The 18,564-nt window shown below is 48.1% G+C and overlaps 1 long non-coding RNA gene across 1 annotated transcript; it reads right to left on the bottom strand.

The window, feature by feature from the left end:
• Positions 1-1,468: 1,468 nt before the first annotated feature.
• Positions 1,469-17,513, bottom strand: LOC139081371 (uncharacterized). The gene is made up of 3 exons (XR_011536439.1): positions 17,189-17,513; positions 6,359-6,582; positions 1,469-1,838 (listed from the first exon to the last, which is right to left on the bottom strand). It is a non-coding gene; the product is annotated as an uncharacterized lncRNA (long non-coding RNA).
• Between the last annotated feature and the right edge of the window lie 1,051 nt (positions 17,514-18,564).

Genomic DNA, 18,564 nt, shown 5'->3' with positions numbered 1-18,564 from the left:
CTGAGACAGAGTACAGAGAAGGAAGCTGGGGCACTGAGGAAGGGAGGCTACATTGAATTTGAGATACTCATGGGTAATCCGGTGGAAAATTCCAGTAACAACTGGTTATATGGATCAAGACCAGAAGACAAATTAAAAGGAGTTAACAGTGTTGGCCAAATTGAGAGGGACAGTGGACATTGAAATGTTATATCCTAAAGTTCTTGAATGGGACCAAGGTCAAAAGGAAACCATGTTCTTGCTGACTATCTGCAGTAAGCCTCAGACACGTGGCCTCCAGAAGCTCTTGACCCCCAAATCAGACTTCCAGTCTGTAAAACAGCATCAGGCCATAATGCCGCATCTTGATTGGCCAGAAGAATTTAGTCTTTTACCAGACCCCCCTCCCCAGATACTTCAGGGGAGCCCTGGGGTTGTTAGAGGTCCACAACTCGCTCTGGATGGTCACAGCTCCCCTCCGAGCCTCCCGGCAGCTCCCTGCTCTCCGGCAGGACGCTCTTCCTCAGCCCATCTGGCCTCCTTCAGTTTTCGGGGTTCCTCCTGCACTGCTTCTCTCTGACGTGGACATAGGCCCAGCTCCGCGCTGTGTGGGAGGATCCCCAAGACTCTTCCTAATGCCACCACGAGCTTGCATACTCTCTGGTCCCAGTTGTGCCTCTCTGCTCTTCTCCTCACATCACTTTTCTACATGTTGAACATGGCCCCTTTTCCTTCAGGCCCAAATGTACCTCTACAAATTAGCCAAATATAGTAGATCCTGCATGAAGACTTTGGGGCAACAGAGAAGGAGGAGAGCAAAACCCCGAACAGAGCATAGCCTGAGACTGAAAACTGGTGCTCATTTTTCTTAGAAGTTCCTGGGCCATCCTTCCCAAAGAGACCCCCTGCTGGCAGTCTGGACTCCTCAGGCTCATCTTCCCACCACATCACTGGGTTCCCCCCATCTCTCTCCTCACATCTCACTTCTTTTCTTTTCTCAAGCTCTTAACCTTCCTCCAGAGCTACCCTGAAACTCCAGATTCATCTCATTTTATTTTATGGGGCAATCTGGGTCTTCCCTCTCCCAATCACCCTTAGCTTTCTCCAAAAACAGCAAGAACAAAGCCCACTCAGGCCCCTGAAGATACTCCCACAATTTAAGAGGAAAAAGAGCTACATTACATACTCCTGGACAAATTATACTCATCTCCTAGAAGACAAATCAGTAATTTTGATTTTAAATAGGACCTTTATCCTCCAGTCAGTGCATCAGGAAGTAAACACTTCCTCCTGGAAACTCGTGTCATCTGGTGCTTGTCACACTGTTGTGCTACTGAACTGACGTCGCTCACACTGACCAGCTCTGTGTCTGAGGGGCACTGAGCGCTCCTCTTCAGACAACCCCAGAGCCACATGAGAGACTCACTGAAACAGCAACGCTGTCATCTGTTTGTGAACACAGAGTATCTGCGAGAAAGGAACACACTGATACTGGGATTTGGAATCTGGTTTATTTCTTGATGACTACAGGAGGAGATTTTATTAGAAACAAGAATATTCCTTGGCATATGCATGATGTCTCAACTCAGACAATAAAAATTAAAGGGTTTTGAGCATTTAAAAAAAATAATTCGGGGGCTGGCCCGGTGGTCCAGCAGTTAAGTTCACAGGTTCCGCTTCAGCAGCCCAGGGTTCGCTGGTTCAGATCACGGGTGCAGACACGGCACCGCTTGGCAAACCATGCTGTGGTAGGCATCCCACGTATAAAGTAGAGGAAGATGGGTATGAATGTTAGCTCAGGGCCAGTCTTCCTCAGCAAAAAGAAGAGGATTGGCAGCAGATGTTAGCTCAGGGCTAATCTTCCTCAAAAAAAATAATAATAATAATTTTAAAAAAATAATTTGTACATTTAACTTAAGGATTTCATGTGTGACCTAGAAAATGAAAAGGAAGAGCAAATATACCAGAAAAGGGGGAAAAGAGTATCACATCTTTGCTTCACAGTTAATTAGGAAAACTTTTAACCAAAACAAATAACTGGGTAATAAATACCATGGAATTTTTTTTGACTGAATAAAGGAGAAATTTTTCCTGTGAAGTGAAAATAAGCAATTTGTTAAATACAGGAAATAACATTTTATGAATATGAATATTCTCTTCAAAGAGGCTGGGCCGGCAGCTCATTCAAATTTTCAGCGCCTGGAGGACAGCAAGACTTCATGCTGTTTGCTTGTGACTCACACGCCTCTCGTGGTTTAAGAGCAAGAACGTGTGTGATAAATCATGCTCTACCTGAATCCAACAAGTAGATGCCACTCCTTCTTTTAAGGAAGAGCATGATAATGGATAATAGAATACAAACAAAGATGCAAATATCCCCAATGCTTGCAAATATCAGTACTGAGTAACTAAGCATCGTTTCCAGTAAAGCTGGCCTTCAGACGCTCCTTTACCCTGTGGAAAGAAACCATTTTACCTTCCCATAATTCTATTGCTTATGGGAATGTAAGTTGACTTTAATGTGGATTAAGGCTGCCCCAGCTAGAGAAGCCCAAGGTGACCTGGCCTACATGCCAAACTATAGGACCCAGTGGACTTTTTTTATGGTATGAATTAGGACCGCCCCAGGGAGAGAAGCCCAGGGCATCCTCACCTACATGCCGATCTATATGGCCAGATTCGTATCTAAAGTTATATGACCGCACAATAACCAGACCCCATCTGCACTGAAATCATTTAATGACTTTTTACATCATTTTTCTTTTCCAGTAAAAATGAGTCACGTACCCATGCCTTATAAAATTAGCCCTAACCCTCAACTCAGGGCAGCAGCAGGAGCTCTGACTGCCCATGGGTCCTGTCCCCATGCTATTCCACACTATTCTCTAAATAAAAGAGCACTACTGCCAGATCTTGAGAGTCTAAGAAATCTTTCTTTCGACTCCTCGGCTCACCGATCCCGCATCAACTTCACCAAACATCAATGCAAAGAGCATGATGCAGTGTTCAAGCCTACAGCACTGCTGCTCAGGGAAGTGGAAAAGAGAAAAGATATTACTGGCAAAGTGGAAAGCAAGCATTCTTTCCAAATGCCCCGTTTTCGAGCTCCCGGGTAACTCAGCTTTACATTCTTACTTTGGGTGGGTCGACTCTGTTTAGGTAGTATATGAGTATCAGAGTGTATGAGTATGAGAGGCCAAAAATCTGCATCTATGTGAATAAAATTCTCCTCCACCCCCAGTCCATGAAAGCAACACCTACCAGATCAGGACAGAATGCTACAAAATCACCCTGAAAAGACCAAAGGCTCTCAAGCCAAGTAAACTTGACTGGAATCTGATTTAACATGTAGGGGAGGAAGACATTTCCTCTACCCTCTCTGGGTTCATCTGGCCAGAGAACGAATTAAATTCACATGAGACAGAACAGCAGGAGAAAATTAAACAACGCTTTATAACATATATACATGGGAGAGGCTCAGGCAAGCTGAGCAACTCGCCAAAATGGCTGAAGCCCCCACCTTAAATATCATATCCAGCTAACGACAAAGGAGGATGTTGGGGGTGGAAGGGGTCAGTTACAGGAGGTTACCAGAAACAGGAATAAGATTATTACACAGATTTAAGTCCTTGCCTTTAGCATTGATTAAGAGTTTCTAGAGATAAGGTCATCCCCTTTCTTCTTCCTGGTACAGAGAGGGAGATGTCTTTACAGATGGAGAGTTCCTTTACAATGTAAATGTCTCCTAACAAAGGGTAAGTAAATTCTACTTTTCAGTTGCTTTCCTGTCTGCAAAGTAACCAGCCTCAAATAATCATCATGCCAAAGAGACATATCTTGGGGTGGCCAATTCCAGACCCCCACAGACGCATTAAAATCTCTAGAAAGAATGTGTCAACCAGAGGACTAGTTGGCCAGCCACAGAAACATAGAAAAGTAGAGGGCAGACAATTGAGAACAACGTCCAAGAGATAGATACTGGGGATGCCTTTTAAGAAACTTTAGTATGAAAGGAAAGCAGAGCATTGTTTAGAAAGGAACAATGAATGGAAGTGAGTTAAAATGAGAGCTGTTTGCGTATAATTATATTCTCAGGGGAAGGAGCCAACAGAGAAAAAGTTCTAGGAAGGGAAAGAAGTGATGTGGGTGGGGATCCGTGTCTAGAAGGCAGGCTGGGGAGAGTCTGCCCCTAGGCTGAATTGTCGAGGAACAAGCAGGGACACAGGGCTCTGGGATCTGGGTGCAAACCTTGGTCTTCCTGCTTTCTGGCTGAGAGACATTGTCAAGCTGAGGTTGAAGAGCAAGGATATGGTGGAAGAAAAGGCAGAGGACTGGGAGGTTGTAATAAGACAGCTAACTATTCAAGTTACGTATATCACAAGTGGAGCAGTTCCAGGTGTCGACACCATTCATGGTGAGGCCAAGGAAGCTGAGTGCCGGAGGAGAGTAGAGGAGAGTGTCCTTGGCCTCAGAAACATCAAGGGTTTCTTCCCTGGGAAGCTGGGTGATGGTGGAAACAGCATGGCCACTGCTGGCCTTTGCTGCGGGAGACAGTTAGACATGGCCCAGAGCCTAATGAATGCTGGACAATTCATTCATTCATTCACTCATTGAACGCACATTATCAAGGCCTCTGACTTTCTTGGACACTTGGAATACAGAAATCAAAACTGCAGATCCTGCTGTCAAGAAGCCCACAGTCCGGAACTAGAGATGGCCCAGGAGCCAAATACCATCACACAGAATGAGAAACACAATGAGAGAGGTGCATAAGGACATTGTGGGACCCCAGAAGGGAACACCTTTTCAGAAGGTAGAGGATGAGAATGAATGAGGAGCTGCAGATGACAGACATGAACACGCGCAGAGAAGCATGAGTCTTGAAGAAGAGATTTTATAAGAGGGTGTGAGACTCACTGTCCAGAAACCACCAGGGGCAGCTGGGAAATGCTGATCACAAGGGATGAACAGTCTTCATATCAGGGCACCAGAACCATCTCCTCCTCTTTAATCTTTCCTGCACCCCAGACCCTAAGCCTTAAACTGGGGTGTCTCCACCCTGGCCTTCCCCACCCCCAGAGTGCTCCCAATCCAGCATCTCCTAACCCTAAGCAAAAATCACCCTTTCCCCTTAGCTACCCATCAGAATTGGAACTAACTCACTGCCATGTGAAGCTCTGGTTGTCCTATTGTTCCCAAGGCACTGGCCTGGTAAAGGAGGATGCTTGCTGTGGTAGACTGTATTTTCCAGAAACGGCTGCAAAATATTTCTGATTCCACATGCTCATCCAGAGCCTTGCTGCTCCCCCATTAAGAAGTGGAGTCTTTTCCTCTTCCTTTTGAAATTTGGCCTTTGTAACTTCTCTAATGAAAAGAACCACTTAGAACTGCTCACCTATGCCCTCCCCTCCCCCGTCCATGTGCACCATCTGTTCAGGCTCTCTCCTCTCCAGCTGCCTCCCTGACATGAGGCCACAATGGCCAGGTTGTTTTTAACAAACATGGCAAGATACTACCTTAAGATATTTATCTGTGGGTTTTTCTTTCTCCACTTCCTGGTACAATAACCAAGTGGCCTCATGGAAAAGGAAGGTTGATAGAGAGGGATTGAAAAGAGCCAAAAATAGTCAAGGTTGAGCTTTGTGACTCCAAAAGAGCTTTTGAGAATCAAAAAGTGAGGCTAGGAGCATGAAGCACATGGATAAACATGGAACAAGGAGAAAGACTAGAGGAATTGCTGGACAAACACACCCCAATGCCTCCCAGGGAGACCAGAGTAGGTCTGCTGGGCTGGGCGAGGGCAGGAGCAGGGAGGAGCAGGTCAGCATTGGAAGCCTGGGGAGCACCTGAGAGGCTTCCCCATCCCCACCGCTCCCCTCAAGGCCCTCAGCTGCTGCATGTCCCCAGAGATGTTTGCTGAGCTCCATCCACACTCCCCTGAATGAATGCCCGCCCCCACTCGGTGCTTCAGGACTCTTATGAGCCCCGGGTATCTGTCAGGAATGCTTTCAGCTGCAAGTGACAAAAAATATAATGAGCAGTGCCTTAAACACTAGCGGCTTACATTTTTCATGTAACAAGAAGGCTAGAGGTGAGCAGTTGCTTTGTAAAAAGGCAGATTCCCCAGGACCCAGTCCCTGAGATTAGGATTCAGTTAGTTCTGGAATGATCTCCAGGGATCTATAATTCCTGAAGCTTCCCAGGTGATCCTAATTGGCAACCTGCCGTGGGAGCCACTGCTCCCAAGTTCACTAAACCTTCTGTGCTCTCCCCTCTTCTGGGTTTTGAGTCCTTTAGCTTCCAGAGGAGTCAACAGCACCGCCGGTGAACTCCTGATTCACTTATTGATTCACGTGGTCAACAAGCAGTAATTGCTCACCTTTTTTACGTGGCCAACGCAAGTTCACTGAGGGGTGTGAACTGTGCCAGGAGACATGGGGATTCAGCAACATTCTCAGACCGAGTGGAATGTCCACAGAGTCAATTTCAAGTCCTTCCTTTCCCGCTGGAGAGAGCTGGAGTAACGGCCCGAGTAAGCATGCGGAGTCGAGTGCCCTCTTCTGCCTTCATTTCCTCTCGAACTCTCATGACAACATAAAGATTCTGTTAAAAGCAACAAAATCCTCAAAGACAAAGCTAAAAGAAAACGCAAGCAGAATGCAGAGAGATGTGAACAAAATGTCGGAAACTGGAAAGCAGATAGTGATGAGTGACTTGGAGACCAGGGCTGCAGAGAGGAGGCAGGAAGCTGACAGACTGGTCCCATAGAGCCCCTGAACACACAGGACCAGAAGCCCCAGGAGACCTCTCAGGAGGCGGGCTGTGAGTTAAAAGTTTGCACCAAATGCTGGGGGACCCCTAGATTTCTTCACCACCCTACCAGCCAGGTATCTCCATCATCAAACAGAAAACATGCTGGAGAAGGGATTAAGGGCAAGTCAGCGTGCTGAGCAAATGCTGAGATCCACCAGCAACGTTTCACCAGCACATCTGAGAATGCCGGCAGCCCAGCTTAGACACCTCAGTTTCTCCAGGGAAACCGGGATCCTCAAAGAAAAGACAGAGACAATGATATTGGGAATCCTAACCCAACGCAGAAATCCAGAGGAAACCAAGACAGCACAAAGAGCAGAATAAACTTTCAGGAAAACCATAATTAATATCTTAACAGAGGCAATAGAAGATAATTGCACCAATGAAAAAAGACCAGACTATTCATAGAACAAAAACGCATTCTCAGTTTTAAAAAATATAAAAACAGGAAGAAAAGATTCAATAGAATCCAAGCATGCTTTATTGGGAAGCTGCTGCAGGATGTACTCCACCAAAATGAGGGGGTAAACCAGGAAAAAAGAAGACAGAAGATTCAAGAAACAGGGATCCAACAAAGGAGGGCTGGTGACACATGAGACAGGAAGCCAGCGGGCTCCAGGGAGGGTGTCGTAAAAGTCAAAACCAACAGATTAGCTGACCGCATGGACTATTAGGGGGAGATTAACAGTCCGGAAAGAGTTGGAGGTGGGGACAGGTATAGATCAAAACATAAGATAATTTTGAACTCCAGCGGGGGGGAAAAAGGCATATAACAAAGGAATCATTCTCAGTGTACACCGCATGCCTTATCTGGGAAGAATAGTTAACAACAATCACAACAGTGTTAACTTTGAATATTGATTTAACCAAAAATTATAATATAATTACTTTGGAAGAATGGGAGAACAAGAGTGCTAAATCTTCATCTTTCATAGGAGGAAGTCAAGAGTTTATATCTAAATCTGAAAAATCAAGACGGAAGCATATTATTTACACACATGGGGGAAACATCTAGAAGAAGCCTCTGAGTCAGTTGAAAGGGAGACTTCTGTTTTTCTGATGGGGAGGGCCGTGTGGGAAATGGTAATCTGTCAGACCACGGGGAATTTTTCTGGTCAAAAAACCCCAGACTTTTGTAATCCTTTCCCTCCAGCTCACGGGGTTCAGCCAAAGTCGTCCCTTGAGGATTGCCGAGTGTGAGTTCTGAGGAAACACACAAACGCACACAGTGAACTTCATTGGACTCAGTTTCATCCTTTTTTCCTAAGCCAGAAGTGTCATGACAGACAGGGAAGAAGCCAGGGCCCCTGCGGGCCTGTGGGGGCGTTTGTACAGAAGGCTGTTCCCCGGGCCTCTGGCATCTCTGTTTCTTACCAACAGGAAGAGCTGTGAGTGGCCTCGCTAGTCACCCTGTACCCAAGTGCCAGGCACCAGGTACGTGTTCGAACGAATGAAAGAATCAGTGAGTGAACAACAAACGAAGCCATTCATTTTCACGCACTGTAAACGCTTCACCCACGCAGGACCGACCGACACTGTCTGCCTCCAGCGCTTCCTTCTGATTCACTCGGAGACTTAATGCCTCTTAGGTATTTGTCAAATGTGAAGTGGGCACCTCTCACGTGTCAGGTTTACTCCTGCCTTCAAAGATATTACAATCTGTTTGGAAAGGCAAAATACAAACAAGGAAAACTCAAACTCATGGCCACAGACAGTCGAGGTGTGGGTGCGCAGGAAGAAGATACTGTGGGACTTGAACCCATAACCGTAGGAGGAGTGACTTTCCTGACACTGGCTGCAAAGCCCCTAGAGTCTTTTCCAAGTGTTTTGTTCACACTGAGGCTGGGAAGATGGAGGGAGAGAGTAACACCCTTGTTGACACAACTCAACAGAGCATGAATTTGGTTGCCTTCCCACAAGCATTCTCCTGTTTACCTTTGTGCTTTCACGCTAAGGTAGAGAAATCACCGTTCCTCGGGTGATCAAATCTGCCAGCCTTTCCTCCTGGCCAGGAGGGCAATGCGGGGGCACTTTCCGGACGCCTGCTCTGCTCACTCCAGGACTGCAGGTGTCAATTGACTTCCGCCATTAGGACATTTCTTCCCACTGGAACAACGATCGAACCTTTATCCAAGAGTAGCCAAGAGAACCTGGTCTGGGCCCGTCTTTTGGTGTTTACTAATTGTGGAATTCTGTGTCTCCACCCCCGTGTCCTCAGGAATCCACCATGTCCGGTACAGGCCCCACTAACTCACGACAGAGCAGCCCCTTCCTCATGCCAGGAGGAGGAACGTCCTAATGGAGGAGAGTTCTTAGTCTCATTCAGCACTTGATCAGACTTCAAAATATAGGATCTTCACTAATGCATTTCTTTAGATCTGACTACTTCGCTTTGACTTACTCTTGTAAAAATATCCGGAGGTGCAATACTCTTACAGTTTTGCAAATATTCCTTTTTAGCAAAATGCATGCCCTTGGCATTTAACTATCCCTGATTTTGCGAAGTAAGATAACTTACAAGAGGAGTACAATCCTTACAAGGCTCTTACACTCTGTGGAGCCGTCACTTCTGGGGATCTGGTTGTGTGTGTGTGTTGGGGTGCTCAGTTCTAACTGTGTGCATTCAGAACACAGGCTGGCACAGAGTGGTCCCTCCAGAAATATTTTACATGAATGAAAAACAAAAACCTTGCATCTGATGGCCATAAGCTTATCCTCTCATGATCTGAGGGAGTGTTGGAGAGTTTTATTTTGTGTTCTCTTCAAATCCACTCGTCCCTCCTGTGAGTTTACACAGACTCAGCGTACTTGGTCTGAGGCTGCCCTGGGAACGAACTTATGCTGATTAATCCAGGGCTGTGTCTCAAGCGTAAGTGAGAAGGCCTCCCTCCCTCCTCTTTCCAAACCCTGTCCTTGAGAGGCCAGCACCAGGAGGACGGGGCTCCAGGCTCTCTTGTGTGATGACAGTGTAGGGCAGAGGACAGCTGGAGGTCTGACTCTAGACACCTTGGGAAGAAGGTCCCGATAAGCCCTTGAGTAAATGTGTGTTAGTGAATTTAATGAATCCAGCCATGTTCCACTCAAGGATTCTGTCGTGGGGGCTGGGCACCTAGTATGTGTCCGTGGCCAACAAGACAGACACAATCTGCTTTCAAGCAGCTTGCAGTCTTTTGGGGGAACTGGAAGTTACAGTCCTGTAGGGGCACATACAGGGACACATGGCCCAGACAGCCACCGAGGGTGACCTCCAAGACTTAACACTGAAAGGTGAGTAGGAATGGTCAGGCCAAAGCAGGTGGGCAAGGAGAGGGCTCCCAGCAGGGGAACAGCCTTGGTCAAGGCCCCTAGGTGAGAGAGACTGTGATGTCTTTGGGGTAAACCTGGAACAGAGAGTGCAACGGAGGGAAGCAGCTGCCGATGGCGGACGGTGAGGGAAGCAGGGGACAGATCACAGATATCCATTAAGTAGTTATGTATTTGGGTCTAGAGCTCAGGAGAGAACCCAGGCTGAAGGCAGGGATCTGGACAGCATCAGCACAAAGACGGTAGCGAAAGCCATGGAAGTGGCTGAGCGTGTGCATAAGGAGAAGAGAAAACAAGGACAGATCCCTGAGGAGCACCACTGTTTAAAGGCAGGACGACGGAAGAGTCTGCAGCACTGAGAGGACGCAACCAGAGAGGTGGGAGGAAACCCAGGAGGGGGGTTACAGACGCACGAGAGGAGAGAGTTGCAGGTGGGTGGACGCCATTGTCCAGTGATGCTGAGAGATGAAGATAAGGGCGGAAAAGCATGTGTTGGATTTTGAAGCAAAGTAGTTGCTTTGAGTTGAGTTGTGTCCCCCAAAATCCGTATGTCGAAGACTTAACCTCCAGTACCCGAGCACGTGACCGTGGTTGGAAACAGGATCTTTAAAGAGGTAGTTAAGGCAAAATGACATCACATGGGTGGGCCCTGGTCAGGCGTGACAGGTGTCCTCACCAGAGGAGGAGACTAGGACCCAGAGACACACAGAAGGAAGCCCATGTGAAGACACAGGGAGAAGGCAGCCGTCCGGTCCGCAGGCCAAGAAGAAACCAGCGCTCCTCAGACACCTTGATCTCGGCTTTCCAACCTCCAGAACTGTGAGGAAATAAACTTCTGTCGCATTAGCCAGCCACCCCCCGGTCTGTGGTACTTCGCGGTGGCAGCCCTCGCAAACCTACACAGCGATAACGGGGACTGTGACGAGGGGGTACTTCGAGAACAGATTGACGGGAACCCAGGTGGCGGGGACGGAGGAGTGAGCAATGAGGAAATGTTCAATGACAGAGAAGACGATTGCCAAACCCTGCCTGTGAAGTGGAAGAGAGGACACTGGAGCACCTGGAGGAGGCTGTGAAGTCGGAGGAGGGGAACTGACTAGTTGCTGGATTAGTTAGTTGGTTTAAAAGTGAAACATCTAGTTGTTAATAGTTCTCCAACTGAAGAATCAGAGCACATTTCAAGAAGGCTAGTTTAACATTCCGAGGCTAGAATTTAACCAAGACCAAGCTAAGACACTCCTGCTGCTCAGAGCCCTAGAGCAGCGCTCTCCAATACCGCAGCCACTGGCTTCGGGACTTATTGACATTTAAATCAACTACAATTGAATAAAATTTAAAATTCAGGGGCCTGCCTGTGGTGGCGCAGCAGTTAAGTGCGCACGTTCCGCTTTGGCAGCCCAGGGTTCACCGGTTCGGATGCCAGGTGCAGACATGGCACCGCTTAGCACACCATGCTCTGGTAGGCATCCCACATAGAAAGAGGAAGATGGGCACAGATGTTAGCTCGGGGACAGTCTTCCTCAGCAAAAAGAGGAGGATTGGCGGCAGATGTTAGCTCAGGGCTAATCTTCCTCAAAAAAAATTTTTTTTTAATTCAGTTCCTCAGTCACACTTGACTCATTTCAGGTGCTTAATGGCAACATATGACTAGTGGCTACCATGTTAGGCAGCATAGATATCACAGAACATTTCCATCATCACAGAAAGGTCAATTAGATAATGGTGCCCTGGAATTATTTATATTGTTGTCAAGTGAAGGGCTGATGCAAACTCCACAGCTTCACGAAGTGGGGCTTCAATGAATAGCGGAGGGTGAGCAAGAGAATGTGGCGGTTCCCAAGCCACTGGTCATTCGAGAAAGATGTGCTTAGGTCAGGCACAGCAGACACAGCCTGGCTGGTGCTCCGGGAGAAAGAGCAGCCTGTGGCTCTCCCTTTTGCTGTGCACTTGGAGATTTGAGAGCAAGCGGGAGAAATTGACTGAGGGTACGATGGAAGCCTGGTGCTGGAGACGAATCTTCTGCCAGCTGACCAGGGGTCCCTCTCCCGGGGGCCAGGAGGGAAGCTGAGCCATGGAAGTCTCTGGGAGGGACCCCTGTACCCAGTGGCTTATTGCTAGTAAGCCAAAGAGATTAGGGTCATCCAGGGGACAATTCTACTTGGATCTCCTCCATAAGTCTCTCTTTATGTTAGACAAGGATTGGCCTCCCAGGCATTTCCAGGCACTGTCTCTGGTACCAGAAAGGATGAAATGATTTCCTTTTCTGTAACCATTCTACTGGCATTTTGTTGTTGTTGTTGTTAAAATGAATGTACTTGTTCCTTTTCATTTTTTAAGACAAAGCCATATCTGACTCTGTATTTTTTCTTTTTTTATTGTTAAGATATATATAACATAAAATTTACCATCTGAACCTTTTTTTTTTTAAAGATTTTATTTTTCCTTTTTCTCCCCAAATCCCCCTGCTACATAGTTGTATATTCTAGTTGTAGGTCCTTCTAGTTGTGGCATGTGGGACGCCACCTCAGCATGGCTTGATGAGCAGTGTCATGTCCGCACCCAGGATCCAAACCTCCGAAACCCTGGGCCGCCTAAGCGGAGTGCGTGAACTTAACCACTCAGCCACCAGGGCCGGCCCCATCTGAACCATTTTTAAGTGTACGGTTCAGTGTATTAAACTCATTCATGCTGCCGTGCAGCCATCACCACCACCCATCCCCATAAGGCTTTTCATCTTGTAAAACTGAAACTCTGTAGCTATTAAACAATAACTTCCCATGTTTGCCTCCCCCCAGCCCCTGGGGATTGTCACTCTGTTTTCTGTCTCTATGATTTTGACTCCTCCAAGTACATCATATAAGTGGGATCATACAGTGTTTGCCTTTTTGTGACTGGATTACTTAATTTAGCATAACGTCCTCAAGGTTCACCCACGTTGTAACATTGCAGAATTTCTTTCCTTTTTAAGGCTCAATAATATTCCATTGTATGTATATACCACCTTTTGCTTATCCATTCATCCGTGATGGGCACTTGGGTTGCTTCCACGTTTCAGCTGTTGTGAATACTGCTGCTGTGAACATGGGTGTACAAACATCTCTTTGAGACCCTGCCTTTAATTCTTTGGGGTGCAGACCCTGAAGTGGGGTTGCTGGCTCATACAGTAATTTTTTAATTTTTTGAGGTGCCTCCATACTGTTTTCCATAGCGGTTGTACCATTTTACATTCCCGCTGATAATGCACAAGGGTTCCAATTTCTCCACATCCTCACCAACACTTACTGTTTTCTATATTTTGATAGTAGCCTTCCTAATGGGTGTGAGGGGGTTCTACTGGCACTTTTTTGAGTACTCTAGGTTAAAGGTGTCCACCCAAAACTGACCGCAGAGCCCCCCTGGCCAGGCTCTGATGTCTCAGCTCAAGCTGCCAGTAGGGTTTGCTGCAGCCCATCCCACTAAAGGGGCCCATTACCCTCGGGGCCAGCAAAACTACACACACACAAATTTGAAAGCTGTCGTTTTTTTAAGAAATGTGATAATAGTTAGAAAGTTCAAACGGGGCTAGCCTGGTGGTATAGTGGTTAAGTTCACGCCCTCCGCTTTGGCGGCCTGGGGTTCGCCGCTTCGGATCCTGGGCGTGGATCTACGTGCTGCTCATCAAGCCACGCTGTGGCAGGCGTCCCACATACAAAGTAGAGGAAGATGGGCACAGATGTGAGCTCAGGGTCAATCTTCCTCAAAAACAAAAACAGAAATGTTCAACCAGCATAGATGAGTATAAAGTGAAAAGTAAAATCTCTTCCTGCTGCTCCCTGACCTCCAGCATTCTGCCACCCAGAGAGAACCACAGGTGACAGCTTCTTGTTGTTGTCCTCATGGAAATTTGTATTCATTTCCACACACACCCGGCATAAGTGATCAGGATGACACTATTGATCTCATAAATTTTGTCTTTTAAAATATGTGTGTGGGGGCGGGGCTGGCCCCGTGGCCGAGTGGTTAAGTTCGCGCGCTCCGCTGCAGGCGGCCCAGTGTTTCATCAGTTCGAATCCTGGGCGCGGACGTGGCACTGCTCATCAAACCACGCTGAGGCAGCGTCCCACATACCACAACTAGAAGGACCCACAACGAAGAATATACAACTGATGCAGGGTCGGTGAGCCGAGGAGTCGAAAGAAAGATTTCTTAGACTCTCAAGATCTGGCAGTAGTGCTCTTTTATTTAGAGAATAGTGTGGAATAGCATGGGGACAGGACCCATGGGCAGTCAGAGCTTCTGCTGCCGCCGCTTCTGCTGCCCCCGCTGGCATGGGGACAGGGCCCATGGACAGGCAGAGCAGCTGCTGCTGCCCCCGCTGGCATGGGGACAGGACCCATGGGCAGGCAGAGCTGGTGCGTGGGGACAAGACCCACGGGTGGTCAGAGCTCCTGCTGCTGCCCTGAGTTGAGGGTTAGGGCTAGTTTTATAAGGCATGGGTACGTGACTTATTTTTACTGGAAAAAAAGAAAAGATGATGTAAAAAGTCATTAAATGATTTCAGTGCAGATGGGGTCTGGTTATTGTGCGGTCATATAACTTTAGATACGAATCTGGCCATATAGATCAGCATGTAGGTGAGGATGCCCTGGGCTTCTCTCCCTGGGGCGGTCCTAATTCATACCATAAAAAAAAAGTCCACTGGGTCATATAGTTTGGCATGTAGGCCAGGTCACCTTGGGCTTCTCTAGCTGGGGCAGCCTTAATCCACATCACAACTATGTACCGAGGGGCTTTGGGGAGAAAAAGGAAAAAATAAAATTAAAAAAAAAAAAATTGGGCATAAGAACTGAATAAACATTTAAAAAAAAATATGTGTGTGTGTGTGTGTGTGCGTATACACCATGCACTCCTCTGTCACGATACCCACCAGGTCATGGCTCTGACCTAAGCTGTGGGCTGCGTCTTATAGGAGCCTATGTATATATTTTACACAAACAAAAGCTTGCCTTATACACTTTCTGTAACCTACTTATTTTTTTAACCTTAAAAATACAGCACAGTGTGATGGGTTAATTTTATGTGCCAACTTGCCTGGGCCACAGGGGCTCAGATGTTCGGCTAAATGTTATTCTGGGTGTGTCTGTGAGGGCGTTTCTGAGTGAGATTAGCATTTGAATCCCTACACTGGTAAAGCAGGTTGGTCTCCTCAATGTGAGAGGACAACATCCGGTCCACTGAGGCCAGTGCAGAACAAAAGGGGACATGAGGGACAGGTTGCTCTCTCCACGCCTGCCGCTTTTCCAGCTGGGACACCAGCCTTCACCAGCGCTCCGACTGGAACTACACTGCCAGCTTTCTTGGGCCTCCAGCTTGCATATGGCAGCTCTTTTAAGGATACTTCCTAAAAATCACGCCTCCTCTCATTGTCTGATCTCAAGCTGCTTCACATTTTCATATGATTAGTTTTCTATCCAAGAATGGCTCTGACCTCTGCCAGGATCATCACCTTAGAAACGATCCCAGGGACTTCCACGAAAGGCCCCCTGGGGAGAGCAGAGCAGGCCATCAGTAACCCACGGGGGAAGTGGAGCAAGGGGCAAGTGGACAGACCTTCCGGACAGGCAGCCTACAAGACACACAGGGCAGGTCATGAGGAAGGACCCTAACGTGCTGCCCTCACCTCGAAGCTCCACATTCCATTGTTGGGCCCTTCCAACACATCAGAATTTCATATCCTTTGTGCTTTCAAGAGAACAAACCCACAGTTTCTATTTATTTACTTTTCAATAAGTTTAAATCCTTGAGGGGGACGGCATCGCATGCATTCTCTGTGCAATGGCATCAGCAGGAAGGCTGCTTCTGAGTTTGGCAGGAACCACGCCACTCTTTCCATGGGCATGAGTTACCTTTCCCCAGATTCCTCTGGTTTTGCTCGGTTTGCCACCAGGAGTCACCGTGTTGTGCTTTATGCTCATAAGCACATCTCTTGCCCAAACAGAATTCAGTTTCAAGTCAGGCATAAACACGTTCAATTTTAAAAAGAGCTGTGCGCTCCCTCTGGTTCCAGAGACCTGGTTTATAGCCAGCAAAAATGGCCCTGGACCACAGCCTCCCGACATAGTTACTGTTCTGGAAGTCCTATTCCCAGCGGCTTCCACAGGCTCCAAGATGGTGGAAAGAATGAATTTGATCTCTTTTGATAGCATAAGAATCTCCCTCTAATTAGAGAAGAACAAAGTACTTTTTTATTCAATTTGTCCCAAAATAAACTGTTTGCTGAGTCTAAGATGTAGTGATACAAGTAGTCCTGAATCTTACTCAGATTCCTTAAAATCAGCTTTAATTTCCAGAAGATTGATACCATATTATTTTGTTGGTACTGTTTATTATTTTGCGATGAAAAATTAACACTACAAAAGAGTAACAGTTTGGGGCCAGCCCGGTGGCCCAGTGGTTAAGTTCGCGAGCTCCACTGCGGCAGCCCAGGGTTTTGCTGGATTGTGGGGACACGGCGCTGCTCATCAAACCACGCTGAGGCGGCATCCCACATGCCACAACTAGAAGGACCCACAATTAAAAATACACAACTATGTCGGGGGGGGGGGGGGCTTGGGGAGAAAAAGGAAAAATAAAATCTTGGAAAAAGAAAAAGGTAATAGTTCCACTAATAATTCCACCAGAGAAAAATAACGTCATGTCTCACTATTGAGGTTTGAAAGACAGCATATCAGTTCACACGGACATCGCCTCAAAATTCATAATTAATCCCCAAATGATGCAAGTAAAAGTTCCGCAGACCAGGAAAGAGGAAAGTAGAAAGCAGCTCCATGAAGTGTTAAGATTGCTCAACCTATGGCCCAAAGCCATACCCCCTGGAGCCGTGTGAGGGCGTTCTCAGGCCCAGGAGAGTCAGCGGGAGAGAACTCGCACGGCCTGGGGCGCGGCGGACGCGGGAGACGTGATTCAGGAGGCCTCAAGGCCCCAGAGTCAGTAGTAATAACAGTATTTAGCACTCCTGGGGTGCTTTTGAAACTTTAGAAGCCCTTCAAAGCCCCACCCTGGGCCCAAGGCACCGAGGTGCTGAGAAAGGTCCCTGCTACAGAAGTCACGTAACCTGATATCCTGGGTGCTGGCGGACAGCCCCTGGGCAGGGAGGAACCGATCCCGACGCGCGGGGCTCCGGGACACGCGCCCTCCTCCCTGAGCTCCGGCGGCCGCCTGTCCTGTTCCCGTCGCGTTCGCAGCAGGGCAGAGAGGGAGCCCTTCCAGACGCGGTCTGGTCAGGCCTCGCCTCCATCTTAGAACAAAGACCAGCCCTGACCGCGTCTTCAGGACGCGGTGCGCGCCCCTGCCCGCTGCTCCGCCGCCGTGCCCGGCCCGCGCGCCCTCTGCCAGCTCCGCCAGCGCTCCGGGAGGGCACCCTCGTCCCGGAACAGCACGGGCCGCTCCCCCGCACCGGCGCGCTCCTCCCCCGCCCGGAGACCGACGGGCCGCTCCCCCGCGCCCGCGCGCTCCTCCCCCGCCCGGAGACCGACGGGCCGCTCCCCCGCGCCCGCGCGCTCCTCCCCCGCCCGGAGACCGACGGGCAGCTCCACCGCGCCCGCGCGCTCCTCCCCCGCCCCTTCGCCTCGTCCCGCGCCCGGCTTCAAGGTCTGTCCCGTGATAAACCTCCTGCCACAGACTAGTTTACCTCTCCCAGCACCAAGTATCTTTTCCTCAAGAATCTATCACAATATGCAGTTATGTGCATGATGATTTGATCAGTCTTCCTCCTCTGCTTCAGCTGTGACTTCCATAAGGGCAAGGCCCATGTCTGTTTTGCTCCCCGTGTTATTTCCTAACGTCTGGCACAGGTACATCCTAGGCTCTCAAGAAATGCTTGATGTATGAATAACAGTGGAGCGCTGTCCCATCCTTAATAAATGTAATATTTAGGTCTCTCCCCACCACTCCAGCACAGGGTGTAATCAGCATGCACATTTCTATCCCAAATACAGTAAAAGGTTATTTTTATTCTCTAGAATTTAACAGTATTTTGATTGCCTCAATTCATGTATCTCCATCCTTCAGAAAAAAAAAAGAAAGAAAACCGTCGTAGATTCATAGTGCCGAAGGGACCCAGGTTATCTCGACTGCACAGTTTAAACGTCGGTGAGCGCTCAGCAATCCCGTCAAGATGACCGAGCTCCGGCAACGCTTCTACCACTAGAGGTCCTTCCCTGCCCCAGAAATGCAGTCAAGTTCCATTTAAATCCACTCCCTGCTTCCCCTGTAAATCCGGTCCTCCGACTGATCGTCTGGGGGATGAAGATGACCGGGCGTGGCTGCGGGGCTTCCCTGGCTCGCAGAGCTCTGCGAGTAGCTGGTGCGCGCTCTGCCCCTGTCTCTGAAACAAACGACCCCTTTTCTGGCTTAATTCCTTTATGCAAGGTGGGTTTTCCTCTCAACATCTATGCAGCTGTCATGGAAAAGACAAGTTTGTTTGATAAG

The sequence above is a fragment of the Equus przewalskii genome, unplaced genomic scaffold (assembly GCF_037783145.1).
Source record: "Equus przewalskii isolate Varuska unplaced genomic scaffold, EquPr2 contig_R1840, whole genome shotgun sequence".
NCBI classification, from domain to species: domain Eukaryota; kingdom Metazoa; phylum Chordata; class Mammalia; order Perissodactyla; family Equidae; genus Equus; species Equus przewalskii.
This window is presented reverse-complemented; position numbering and strand designations above follow the sequence as displayed.